Below are 12854 nucleotides of genomic sequence, written 5' to 3' on the forward strand. Positions count from 1 at the left end.
TTCGATATTTATATTATGGCATATAAGCATTCAATAAAATGAAAATGTCATTGAACTGCTCACTTTAGCTTTATAGTGTGTAAAATCGTCATTTTGATTGTAAAAACGTGAGTAATAATCGAAATACGTATTTCCAATAAAAAAAATCTGTCTCTGTTAAGGACAAGAGAGGCAAAATCACACGCTTATACTTATAGATATTTTTGTAATTATTATGTCTATAATTTGGTTTTCAGAGTTCTTCAATGTCGTTTCATTGTTGGGCATTAAACGTACTCGTTGTCGTTGCAATTCTAAATTGTTTTGTAACTCGAGAAAATGGAAATTTTAAAATGAACCCACCGCCCCCTGAGTCCTTTCAACGCCCCCCAAATTTCAAATTTGCGCTCACCGCCCCCCTGGAAACTCTCAACGCCCCCAAGGGGGCGGTAGGGACCACTTTGAAAACCACTGGATTCTGGACTCTGCATGCTATACTCTAGACTCTGGACACTGAACTTTAGACTATCTGCTACAAGTTCTAGACTTAGGACTTTGGACTACGGATAATTACTACTGAAATTAAGACTCTGCTGAATCAAAGCAATCGAAAGATTCCTTTTAATTCAACCACGGTAAATGAAAAGTTCATATACCAGTATTTCGATAGCAACTAACTACCTTCTTCAGTGAACGTTTTCGATTGATGAATGTGTATCGTTTCCCTCCCTTATATTGTCCGGGTTAGGTAAGCTACTACTAGGTAGCAAAAACCTCCGAATGCTCGGCAGTTGTGCCGTTGTCTGTTTTTTGGGTCTACCTACCCTATTCTGGGTGTTTTCTGGTAGTGCTAAATTATTTTCTACCCGGTTTTGGGCATTGTCAGGTAAATTATTGTATTTCTTTTTACCTAAGAATTTGAACAACCAAGTGTGCCCTGGTCCGGTGTCTCCGTTTAAGAGATGAACTGATTTTTCATTGAAGATTTCAATGCTTTCAGCAACATCCAATTTAAGCGAATTACTATTCAAAGACCGGATCAGCGAGACATTTCCTCGATCAATAGAGTGACCAGATTCACACATGTGTAAAGCTACTGCAGATCTAAGATTCTGTGAAGGAAGAATTTTCTTCTTTGAGTCAGGTCTAGCTATAGCCATGTGTTCCTCGAATCTATCTATATAGACTCTGGCCTCTGGACTTTGAACTTTGGACTCTGGACTCTGGACTCTGGACTTTTGTCTCTAGACTCTAGGTTGTACAATCTGGACTCTAGACTATATGGACTCTGGACTTTGAACTTTAGACTCCGGCCTCTGAACTCTGAACTCTAGACTTTGAACTCTGGACTTTTGCCTCTAGACTCTGGACTTTGGACTCCGGACTCCGAAATTTTCGAGACTTTGATGGCTATCAAAGTTTCAAGATTCTTGAGACTTTTGAAGCTTACTTGAGACAGTAAAGAATTTTGTCAATCCTGGAACTCCTGCGGCTTTTAAGACTCTTGAGAACCTTGAGATTTATGGAACTCATAAGGTCCTTGAGGCTATGAGGATTCTTGAGACATATGTATTCATTCAAAAATTCAAATGTTGATCTCCTGATTTTCTCATCATTTTTGAGGTTTTAAGTTTATTCAGGTGTAGAACAAAATTTGTGAGAAAAAGCAATAAATAAATTCCCGTTTTATTCGTTTGAGTATAAGTATAAGTATAAGTATAAGTATAAGTATAAGTATAAGTATAAGTATAAGTATAAGTATAAGTATAAGTATAAGTATAAGTATAAGTATAAGTATAAGTATAAGTATAAGTATAAGTATAAGTATAAGTATAAGTATAAGTATAAGTATAAGTATAAGTATAAGTATAAGTATAAGTATAAGTATAAGTATAAGTATAAGTATAAGTATAAGTATAAGTATAAGTATAAGTATAAGTATAAGTATAAGTATAAGTATAAGTATAAGTATAAGTATAAGTATAAGTATAAGTATAAGTATAAGTATAAGTATAAGTATAAGTATAAGTATAAGTATAAGTATAAGTATAAGTATAAGTATAAGTATAAGTATAAGTATAAGTATAAGTATAAGTATAAGTATAAGTATAAGTATAAGTATAAGTATAAGTATAAGTATAAGTATAAGTATAAGTATAAGTATAAGTATAAGTATAAGTATATCTAACATTTAACCTTACGATAAATAAAAAAAACTTTACGACGAAATAAAAACAATAACAATGCCCGTGTTCAAAGATCCCAATCGAGCGATCCACCAGATGTTTTTCTTCTCTTTGTGCTCAAAGTGCCAGTTGACAGCAAAATCCAAACAAAACAATACCGAGATCGTGCCAACCGGCAGCATGCCATGATTCCACTAAATGGATATAACACGACATCTCCTTCCGAGACTGCTACGCAGTAGCTGAAGTTCCGACATGAAGGGGACTTACTTGGTATAGCCAAGATGGGGTAGATGTGAGGTCTTGGCGTGCCATTGGGAAGAACGTTGAAAAACCTTCCGACTTCATTTTCAGAACAACAACTACGGCACGGGGCAACCGTACAGTTCCAAAAGCATAAACTGCATGTTTTACGACCTTATTCATAAAATCTGTTCCACAGCTTCATTGAGCTGGTCTAAGTAAGTAAGAGAAAACAGGCCAAGCAAAAGACCCGGGGTTAGTAGCCTAAGTGAAAAATCCATATAATTACTAAGTGGACGCTGAGCATAAAATTCAAATTTGATACAATTGGAAGCTGAATTGGACCACATTTCTATTAAATAGCAATCAGAGGGAAATTTATTGGGATATGTTTATTCAGTATGAATTTGCACTACTTTGTATCAGTACAGAGTTGGGAAGTAGATATTTGAAGTTTTTGTTCATGTTTCTACACATCAACCACGCACCGTTCGTGAATTTAGAAATTATAATTTCAAAATCTTTGAGAGTTCATATTTAAAAGTTTATTATCAGAGTATTTTTGTTTCGATTATAGTCGTTTTACCATCTTTATGGCATTCGCGACTTTATCAACGTTACAGTTGGCGGATCGTTATTGAAAAACTATCCGGTACAACTGTGTTCGATGTTTACTCTTGGGCTCGAACTCGCGGACATCGGCTCAGGAGACAACAGACTTGCCAACTGAGCTATATCACAAGCCCATTTTATCAGAGTATAATGATTTTCTTGTATTCCATTCCGTTAACAAACATTCAAAATGAAAAAAAGATGAAGCTGCTGTTGTAAAATATGGAGATGGAGATGACGAGTTCTTTTTTTTTTTCTGAATCATGCTTTATCGATGTTCTCAAATCTAAATTTATTGAAAAAAATAATTTATATAATTAGTCGATGAAAAATCTTTTTACTATGTTCAAACTTACTGTAGGTATGAATTAAACCTGAAAATGTCACATTCATTCAATTCATTTGAAAATCGAATCTCCATTTCTAAAACCAATTTTTTTTAATTATAGAAAATTTACAATTAGCTGAAAAGCTGTTTAACAAGCAATGCCAACTAGTTTTCCTGGAGGCATTATGTTTGAGTATGAGGTTTTTGTCCTTCGTAGGTTCTAACATTTGATAAAAAACAATTGAATAATTAAGTAAGAATGTCTTCAACCAGCATCATGATTTGTAGATTTCTGCGTTAATTCAGATCCCACTCGATTTTGGCACGGTTTAATTTCAAAACAATGTGATAAAAAATTATGAAAAATGACCAAAAATTGTTAAGAATTTATGAAATACTACGATAATGACAATAACACTGAATTATTATTAAAAAAAAAAACAATTAAAAATAAAAGTTGAGAATGTTCGGAGGTGTTGCTTAAATTGAACGGAATTTATATTTACAAAGCGCTTTCGTAAAATCCAGTGTCATTCTTGCGAGAATTTGGAGAATCCATCACAATATTATTTCTCTAATTTTTGGCCTCTGGTTTAGCTTAGCACAGTTGTTAAAACTTAATTAATTTAACAATATTTTCAAATTTTCATATCTTTTGAAAAATGGCAATCATGAAAAATGTTAATTTATGATTCATGGAAACATTGATAATGTGAGTTGAAGGCTTTGAAAGCTATTGTGAAAATGATCAACAGTTTTAATGTGTAGATTATAAAAACTGTCATCGACGTTTCTTTAGTTAAATTGCTGAATAACAAAAATTGTTAAGTTAACAACATTGCGTCTTAGTAAACTGAGTCGATTTAGGGTCATTTTGAAATTTCTCAACCCTTGGAGTCTTGAAAGCTTGGTTTTGGGTAAAAACTCATCCATAATTTTTTAAGAACGTTTACATTAGCAAATTTGAATTTTTATGTTTGTATAAATTGAATATTTTGCTCTGAAAAATCATCATCATTTTTATTTCTTCCGTGGAACTGAGCTTGGTTATGGGTTTTGTGCCATTTTATGACTTTGAAAGATTTTCAGTTGAACAATTGTCGAAAAATACAATTTCGTATCCTATTAGGCAAAAAAGTTGTTAGCTGATAAGTAGGGGTATATCTTTTGGCATTGAAAATCAATAAATTCAACTGACATCACTGCTTGTGCTTATCAAAGTATGCATCAGAAAGTAGTCATGCAATACCTCACTAGGAACAAGCAGTGATGTCAGTTGAATTGATTGATTTTCAATTCCAAAAAACATGCCCATATTAATTAGCTAATAAATTTTTTTGCCTGATAAGATAGGAAGTTAAAGTCTTCGACAAATTTGCTTTAGAGAATGTATAAATTTTTATAAAACCTATTACTAGGCTCAGTTCCCCGGGAGAAACAAATATGAGGTTGATTATTCAGAAACAAATATTCACTTTGCACATACAAACTTAAATTTCAAATTTTTTCATGTAAACGTTACTAAAAAATTCTGAAGCAAAATATGGATGAGTTTTGAATCAAAACGGAGCTTTTAAGAACTCAGGGTTAGAGAAATTCAAAAATGACCCCAAATCGACTCAGTCTAGTGTCTTAGTCTGTAAACAAAACGTGAATCTTAGAGATAAATCTAAAATGTGGGTTTAACTTTTTCTGTTTGTACGTCAAATTTTTTAAAATTTAAAATTCATACTCGATTGATCAAACGAAAACAGTTTGCAAAAAATATATGGAAACGAACGAAAATTTTGAAACAGATTTTTCTCTCAACAATTTGGCTAGGTTGATTCAACTTCTCCGGCTTTGAGGGTTATCAGTGAGACAGATTTTGGGACGGGAATTTGCTCAAAATTTCGGAAACCTTGAAATTCCAAATTTTACCCTTAATTTCTGAACCCTCCCCCCCCCCCCCTCCATGAGGGCTCAGGAAACGTAAGCGAGGTACTCTACTCCACACACAAAATTTTGAATTATTTATCAAATTTTGATGATTGAGTAAGGTTATTCAAGGGTAACAATCTTGAATCAAAACTGATGCCAAAACCTCGAAAACTAATCCTAAATTCAAAATTCTGCTTCCAAAAAATTTTTCCCAAAATACGTTCTTCGCTTCAGATTTGCAAGTCAGGTTAAAAATATTAGAAATTCAGATTGAAACCAAAACCATCAGCACAAAAATTATAGATTCATGATTGAGGAGCCCTCAAACAAATTTTAATTCTTGGCTCGTATTTTAAATCTTCATCTGGAATTTAACTTTAGAAATCGTTTTTTTGTGCATTTCAGAAATCGTATTGAAATTCTGAAACAGATCTAAGATTCAAATTTTTGATTAAGGTTCAGAATTAAGATGGAACACATTTGCTAATAAAGAAACATGTATTCTCCCCGTTAAATTGTCATGTGTAATCGCATATTTTTTGTGTATAGTTTAACTTTATTGAAATTGCCGTTTGTTCAAGAACCACATTTCAAACTGAAATCTTAAATTTGGATCGAGTTTGCAAGAATCAGATATGATATATTTCCAGTAATAGTTAAAATATTGAGTTTTCTCAAGGTTTTGCTTATTTGCCTTGAACATAGAATAATTTTTTTTTTTTGAAAAATGAAATTGAATGTTTTCTTTAAAAAAAAAAAATTCTAAGTTCCAATCAAATAAGCAACATTTTTTTTTATGTGAATTCTAAAATTTCAACCAACGATTAAAATAAGTCTCTTGTTTCGTTACTAAAAGAGGCTTTCTACTAATCTAGCTTAGAATTTCAAAGCTTTTAGAATGTTTTTCAAAAGTTTCTATTTTATACGAAAAACTTGTATTGTGAAGAACTCAAGCTATATTCAGGTTGCCAGATTGCCCGGTTTTATCCGGGTTTGCCCGGATATTTGATACAAAATTTTAGAAAAGTCCGGCCCGGCCCGGTTGTCCGGATTTTATTGCGAAATGCCCGGATTTTGCCCGGATTTTTTTCACTTTATTTGGTAAATAAAACAAAACATTAAATTTTGTTGTAATTTTTTTTTATTTCGCTACCAAAACAAAATGTTTTGAGCAGATTTTGCAATAATAATCATGAAAGGATTTTTCGAAGACCAAAATACGATTTCAAATATGTTTTTGAATTTTGATGAAAAAAATTTTTTTTTCAATTCTTTTCGCTTGATTTTTGTTGAGTAATTTCTAGGTTTTGACAAAATTTGCCCGGATATTTGATCTCGATTTAAAAATGAAATGCCCGGATTTTCCAGGTTTTTTATAAAAAATTGCCCGGATTGTCCGGCCCGGATACATGCTGAAAAAATTCTGGCAACCTTCTGCTATATATATAAAAATGAATTTCTCTCTGTCTGTCTGTTCCCTATAGACTCGAAAACTACTGAGCCGAATTGATTGAAACTTGGCAGATGGGGGTATTGGAGGCCAGGGAAGGTTCCTATAATGGTTTGGGATCCCTCCCTATCCATGGAAGGGGGAAGGGCTCTCTCAAATAAATGTAATAAGTGTTCATAACTCGAGAACTGATCATGCAAATGGATCCAAGTTTTGCATGGAAGTGTATTTCGGTACGAGGAATGTTTCAATGATTGTTTGGCACCAATCCCTCCTTTCAATGGGGAAATAGGATTCGGGGAAGGGGGTTTCCATACAACTTTTCGCACAATTCCAGAATTAGTCAAGCAAACGGAACCAAATTTGGCATGCGAGGGTATATGGTATATATAACTTCTCCTCTTTTTCAGTGTGGATATAGAAAAGAGGGAGGGGCCTTCCATACAATTTTTCGCACAATTCTAGATTGAATCAAGCAAACGGAACCAAATTTGGCATGCGAGAGTATATGTGCAGGAATAATATTTTAAAGATGGTTTAAGACTTCTCCTCCTTTCCAGAGTGGGTATAGAAAAGGGGGAGGGGCCTCCCATACAATTTTTTGCGGAAAACGAGAACTACTCAAGCAAATGGAACCAAATTATGGTTATTTGGGTACGAGAAAGGTTGCTATGATTATTTGGGACTCCACCCTCTTCAGTTGGGTGAAACAAAAAGGGGGAGGGTGTCTTCCATATAATTTAATGCATTACTCGAAAACGAATCATGCAAATTAAACAAAATTTCACATAGAAAGGTATAAAGCAACGAGTCAAGCTTCTACGGTGTTTGAGACCCGTCTGTCCTTCCACTGGGGGGATAAGAAGGGGGAAGGGGTCTTCTTTTTATGCATTACTCGAGAACTAATCGAGAAAATACCGAATATATTCGATTACAAGAAATGATTTCTTTTAATGTTTCGAGACCCTTCCCTCAGTCCAACGTGAGGAGGGAAGATGTCATACCATATTTTTGGATCACTCGAGAACTTACTATTCAAATAACATAGTAGAGGATATTTAGGTGTATTTTTTTTCTATGATTGTTTAAGTCTTCTTCCTCCTTTCACTGATTCAATAGGAACCCGATCAGGAGAGCATATCAAAATAATAACTCAAACGTATCTCACCAAGATATATATATCTGATTTAGTTATAATAAGGTACTCTAAATTTTCGATTTTAAGTTTCTCCAATATTCGGATTCAAGCACTCGGCTCGAACAGTCGCGATTGATTTTGATAGTCAAAATTTCACTCAAAGTGTGCAACAGTGGTTCAAGGTCATCGTTTTTTTTTTTGTGACGAATTGTTTTTTCGGTGACGTAGCTGGGTTTTGCCTTTTGTGGCACCAGTGAAGAGTTCCAGCCACCTAATAGGTGGCCCCAAATTTGTTTGGACGACGGAAGAAACCACCAATTAGACAGGAGGACGACTTATCAGCAAGCTGTTATCGATCACCCCAGACCGGTATCCATTGACGTGCTATTGTTTGGATAACAAAGCAGAGCATTTATCGATAAAGGCAGCCTCATCCAGCACACCCTTTGGAATTCGCGGACTGAACACAGTGGGTCAAAAAAAAAAGTTTATATTTACAAATATTGTACTTAGTTTTATTTTATTTCTTTACTTATTTCCATATATTCTATCCTTTTTGTATTTCTACTATATTTTCCATTTCGTACATATAAGATCTCTACTCATTTTTAATTACGAAAGTACTATTACTTTCGTAATTAAAAATGGGTGAGGAGGAGAAGTCGGACACAGGTGAGGCTTCAGGTGATTCATCCGGTGCTGACAAAAGTGCCGAAAATGAACACATGGAGTCTCAACCTGCTCCAACGACACCTCGCATCAGGGTTTATTCAGACAACACATCATTTTCTGGACCGTGGGTTGTTTTTATCCGGCCCAAGCCAAGAGGTAAAGCTCTCAATGTGGTTCAGATTACGAAAGATCTGGCCAGGTGGACTTCCGTATCCCACATAGTGAAGGTGAGACCGAACAAGTTGAGAGTTGTTGTGAATAACCTCAAAGCCGCTAACGAAATTGCTGTTAGCGAGCATTTCACGCTAGAGTACGATTGTTACATTCCATCTAAGAACGTAGAAATCGAGGGCGTTATAACCGAGACGAGTCTGACGGCTGATTACATTATCAGCAATGGTGTCGGTAAGTTCAGGAATCTTGATGGAACTTCCATCAAGATTGTGGACTGTCGACAACTTATGACTGCTACCGTTGTAAACGGTAAAAAAGTGTTCTCACCGTCAGCCTCGTTTCGCGTTACTTTTGGAGGAACAGCTCTCCCAAACTATGTTCTTATTGATGGAATATGGAGGCTTCCCGTGCGGCTCTTTGTGCCTCGGCCGATGAACTGCGAAAATTGCCAAAAAATTGGGCACACCACATCACATTGCTGTAACAGGTCGCGCTGTTCACGTTGCGGAGAAACCCATGCAGCAGGAGCGTGCTCAGCAACGGATCAAAAATGCGTGTATTGCGGAGGATCTCCGCATGATATTGCAGCGTGCGAGGCATTTAAGAGCCGCTGGGATAAGCAGAGGCGCTCTTTGACAGAACGATCAAAAAGATCATACGCCGCCATCTTAAAGAGCGCCTCTCCACCGACCCAAATTCAATCTGAAAATGTTTTTAATGTGCTGCCAGTTGATGATGAAGATTCGGATTCAGCTGGCGAAGGAACGACATTTGTCATGGAAAACTCAAGAAAGCGCAAAAAAGTGTCTGCTCCAAAAATCTCTAGAAAAATTTCGCCTATGAACCCCTCCTTCATCCTCGAAAAAAAATCTTCTACAACTGAAAAGGATAAACAAGTCCCTCCTGGACTACGCGGTATGAGTTCCCGTTCTAACGATCCTGCTATCGCCGGTACATCAAAAGCCTCCAATCCCAATGTACTACCATCAACATCAACAGCACAAACAGGACTTTTTAAATTTTCAGATATAGTGAATGGATTATTCTCTATTTTCAATATCTCAGACTCTATTAGAAGTATTGTTTCTGCAATGCTTCCCATTATAAAGACACTTTTCCAGCAGATGATGCAAACTTGGCCCCTCCTTTCAATGTTCATCTCTATCGATGGCTAATTTAAGCCGAGAGGTCGGAGATATCACTGTTTTACAGTGGAATTGTCGCAGTCTTATTCCGAAATTGGATCCGTTCAACTTTCTCCTTCACGAAACTAACTGTGATATCTTTGCATTGTCCGAAACATGGCTCTCTTCAGACTCTAATATCTCATTCCACGATTTTAACATTGTTCGTTTAGATCGCAACGACGGATATGGCGGGGTACTTTTGGGGATCAAAAAGTGCCATACATTTTATAGAATCCAACTTCCATCTTGTGGTGGGATTGAAGCTGTTGCATGTCATATTAACGTAAGGGGAAAGGACTTAAGTGTTGTCAGTTTGTACTGGCCTCAGAGAGTTTCTGTGAGTTGCAAGCACCTAGAGGACCTTTGCTCAGTGCTACCTGAGCCAAGGTTGATCCTGGGTGACTTGAACTCACATGGAACTGCCTGGGGGGAACAAATTGACGATAATCGTTCGCCTCTTATTTATGATATTTGCAACAGTTTTAATTTAACCGTTTTGAACACCGGTGAAAAAACACGAATACCTAAACCGCCTGCTAGACAAAGTGCAATTGACCTCTCACTCTGCTCAAATTCACTATCATTAGATTGCCAGTGGAAGGTGATACATGATCCCAATGGTAGTGACCATTTGCCTATTCAAATTGCAATCACCAATGGAGTCAGTTCCGCTATTCCAATAAGGATGGCTTATGACCTCACAAGACACATCGACTGGAGGATTTATGCGGACGGGATCGTCACAGCGATCAATTCTGTACATGTTTTACCCCCTCTGGAGGAGTATAACTTCCTTTCCCACGTTATTTACGATAGTGCGGTCCACGCTCAAACAAAACCCATTCCAGACTCATCCATACGTCGAAGGCCTCCTAATCCATGGTGGGACAATCAGTGCTCCGAGCTTTACAAGAACAAATCTTATGCATTTAAAGCATTTCGGAAACATGGAACTCTCGACTCTTTTCATGCTTATTCCACGCTTGAAAATCAATTCAAAAAGCTGATCAAAGGAAAAAAACGAGCGTATTGGCGTAATTTTGTGGGTGGACTGTCACGGGAAACGTCGTTGAGTACCTTGTGGAGAGTGGCACGAAGTATGCGCAATAGATCCTCAACGAATGAAAGTGAAGAGCATTCGAACAGATGGATTTTCAATTTCGCACGAAAAGTCTGCCCCGATTCCACTCCTGTGCAACAGATTATCCGAGAAGTGCCATCAGTTAGGTGCGATCTTGATTCCAGCTTTTCGATGATAGAATTTTCAATTGCCCTTCTCTCTTGTAATAATTCAGCTCCAGGAATTGATAAAATTAAATTCAACTTGTTGAAAAACCTCCCGGATGCCGCCAAATTTCGCTTGTTGAATTTATTTAATCAATTTCTGGAGCATAACATTATTCCAGAAGATTGGAGGCAAGTAAAAGTCATAGCTATACAAAAACCCGGAAAACCCGCATCCGATCCGAATTCGTACCGCCCAATAGCGATGTTGTCTTGCATACGGAAATTGATGGAGAAAATGATCTTGTTGCGCCTCGATAAATGGTTTGAAACTAATGGCCTCCTTTCAGATACTCAATTTGGGTTTCGTAGGGGCAAAGGGACAAACGATTGTCTTGCCTTGCTCTCTTCAGAGATACAGATGGCGTACGCAAAACGTGAGCAAATGGCTTCAGTGTTTTTAGACATAAAGGGAGCTTTTGATGCTGTCTCAATTGAGGTTTTGTCAGAAAAACTGCACTCCCGAGGTCTGCCACCGCTTTTGAACAACATCTTATACAGTTTACTTTGTGAGAAACATCTGAATTTTGCTCAAGGAGATATTACAATCAGAAGGACTTCTTACATGGGCCTACCCCAAGGTTCATGTTTGAGTCCTCTTTTGTATAATTTCTACGTAAGTGACATCGACAGTTGTCTCTCTGAAGGTTGCACTCTAAGACAATTTGCAGATGATGGCGTTGTATCTGTAACAGGATCTACAGAGTCTCATCTGCACAGACCTTTACAAGATACTTTAGACAGATTGTCTTCCTGGGCTTTGGGGCTTGGGATTGAGTTTTCCCCTCAGAAAACGGAGATGGTTGTTTTCTCTAAGAAACATAGACCTGCTCAACCTAAGCTTCAACTCCTAGGTAGAACAATCACACAATCAAGGTGTTTTAAGTATCTCGGGGTTTGGTTTGATTCTAAGTGTACCTGGAGAGCTCATGTTGAGTATCTGAAGAAAAAATGCCAGCAAAGGATTAATTTTCTTCGTTCGATTACCGGCACCTGGTGGGGAGCCCATCCAGAAGATCTTATCCAGTTATATCGAACAACCATCCTCTCAGTGATGGAGTACGGTAGTTTTTGTTTTCAATCAGCTGCCAAAACGCACCTCATCAAACTCGAGCGGATCCAATATTGCTGTCTACGCATCGCGTTGGGCTGTATGCCCTCTACTCATACCATGAGTCTCGAGGTTTTGGCAGGCGTACTCCCACTGAGAGATCGATTTTATTCATTATCTCTCCGGTTCCTCATCAGGTGTGAGGTCATGAACCCATTGGTGATTGCTAATTTCGAACAGCTACTTGAGCAAAACCTTCAAACAAGATATATGACCATATATCATGAATTCATGTCTATGCAGGTTAATCCTTCGTCGTTTACTTCCATTCGTGTTTTTCACCCTGACTACGACATCTCCTCTGTCCAGTTTGATTTGTCCTTACAGCATGAAATTCGTGGAATTCCGGATCACCATCGTTCTCATATTGTTCCTAGTATTTTTAATGCAAAGTATGGACACGTCATTGCTGATAAAATGTACTTTACTGATGGTTCCTTTATAGATGATAACACCGGATTTGGAGTGTTCAACGAATCTTCCAGCATATCTTACCGTCTTCAGTCTCCGTGCTCAGTGTACATCGCTGAATTAGCGGCTATTTACTTGGCACTGGAAAGCGTTACATTA

Source organism: Uranotaenia lowii, chromosome 3 (assembly GCF_029784155.1).
Source record: "Uranotaenia lowii strain MFRU-FL chromosome 3, ASM2978415v1, whole genome shotgun sequence".
In the NCBI taxonomy this organism is placed as follows: Eukaryota; Metazoa; Arthropoda; class Insecta; order Diptera; family Culicidae; genus Uranotaenia; species Uranotaenia lowii.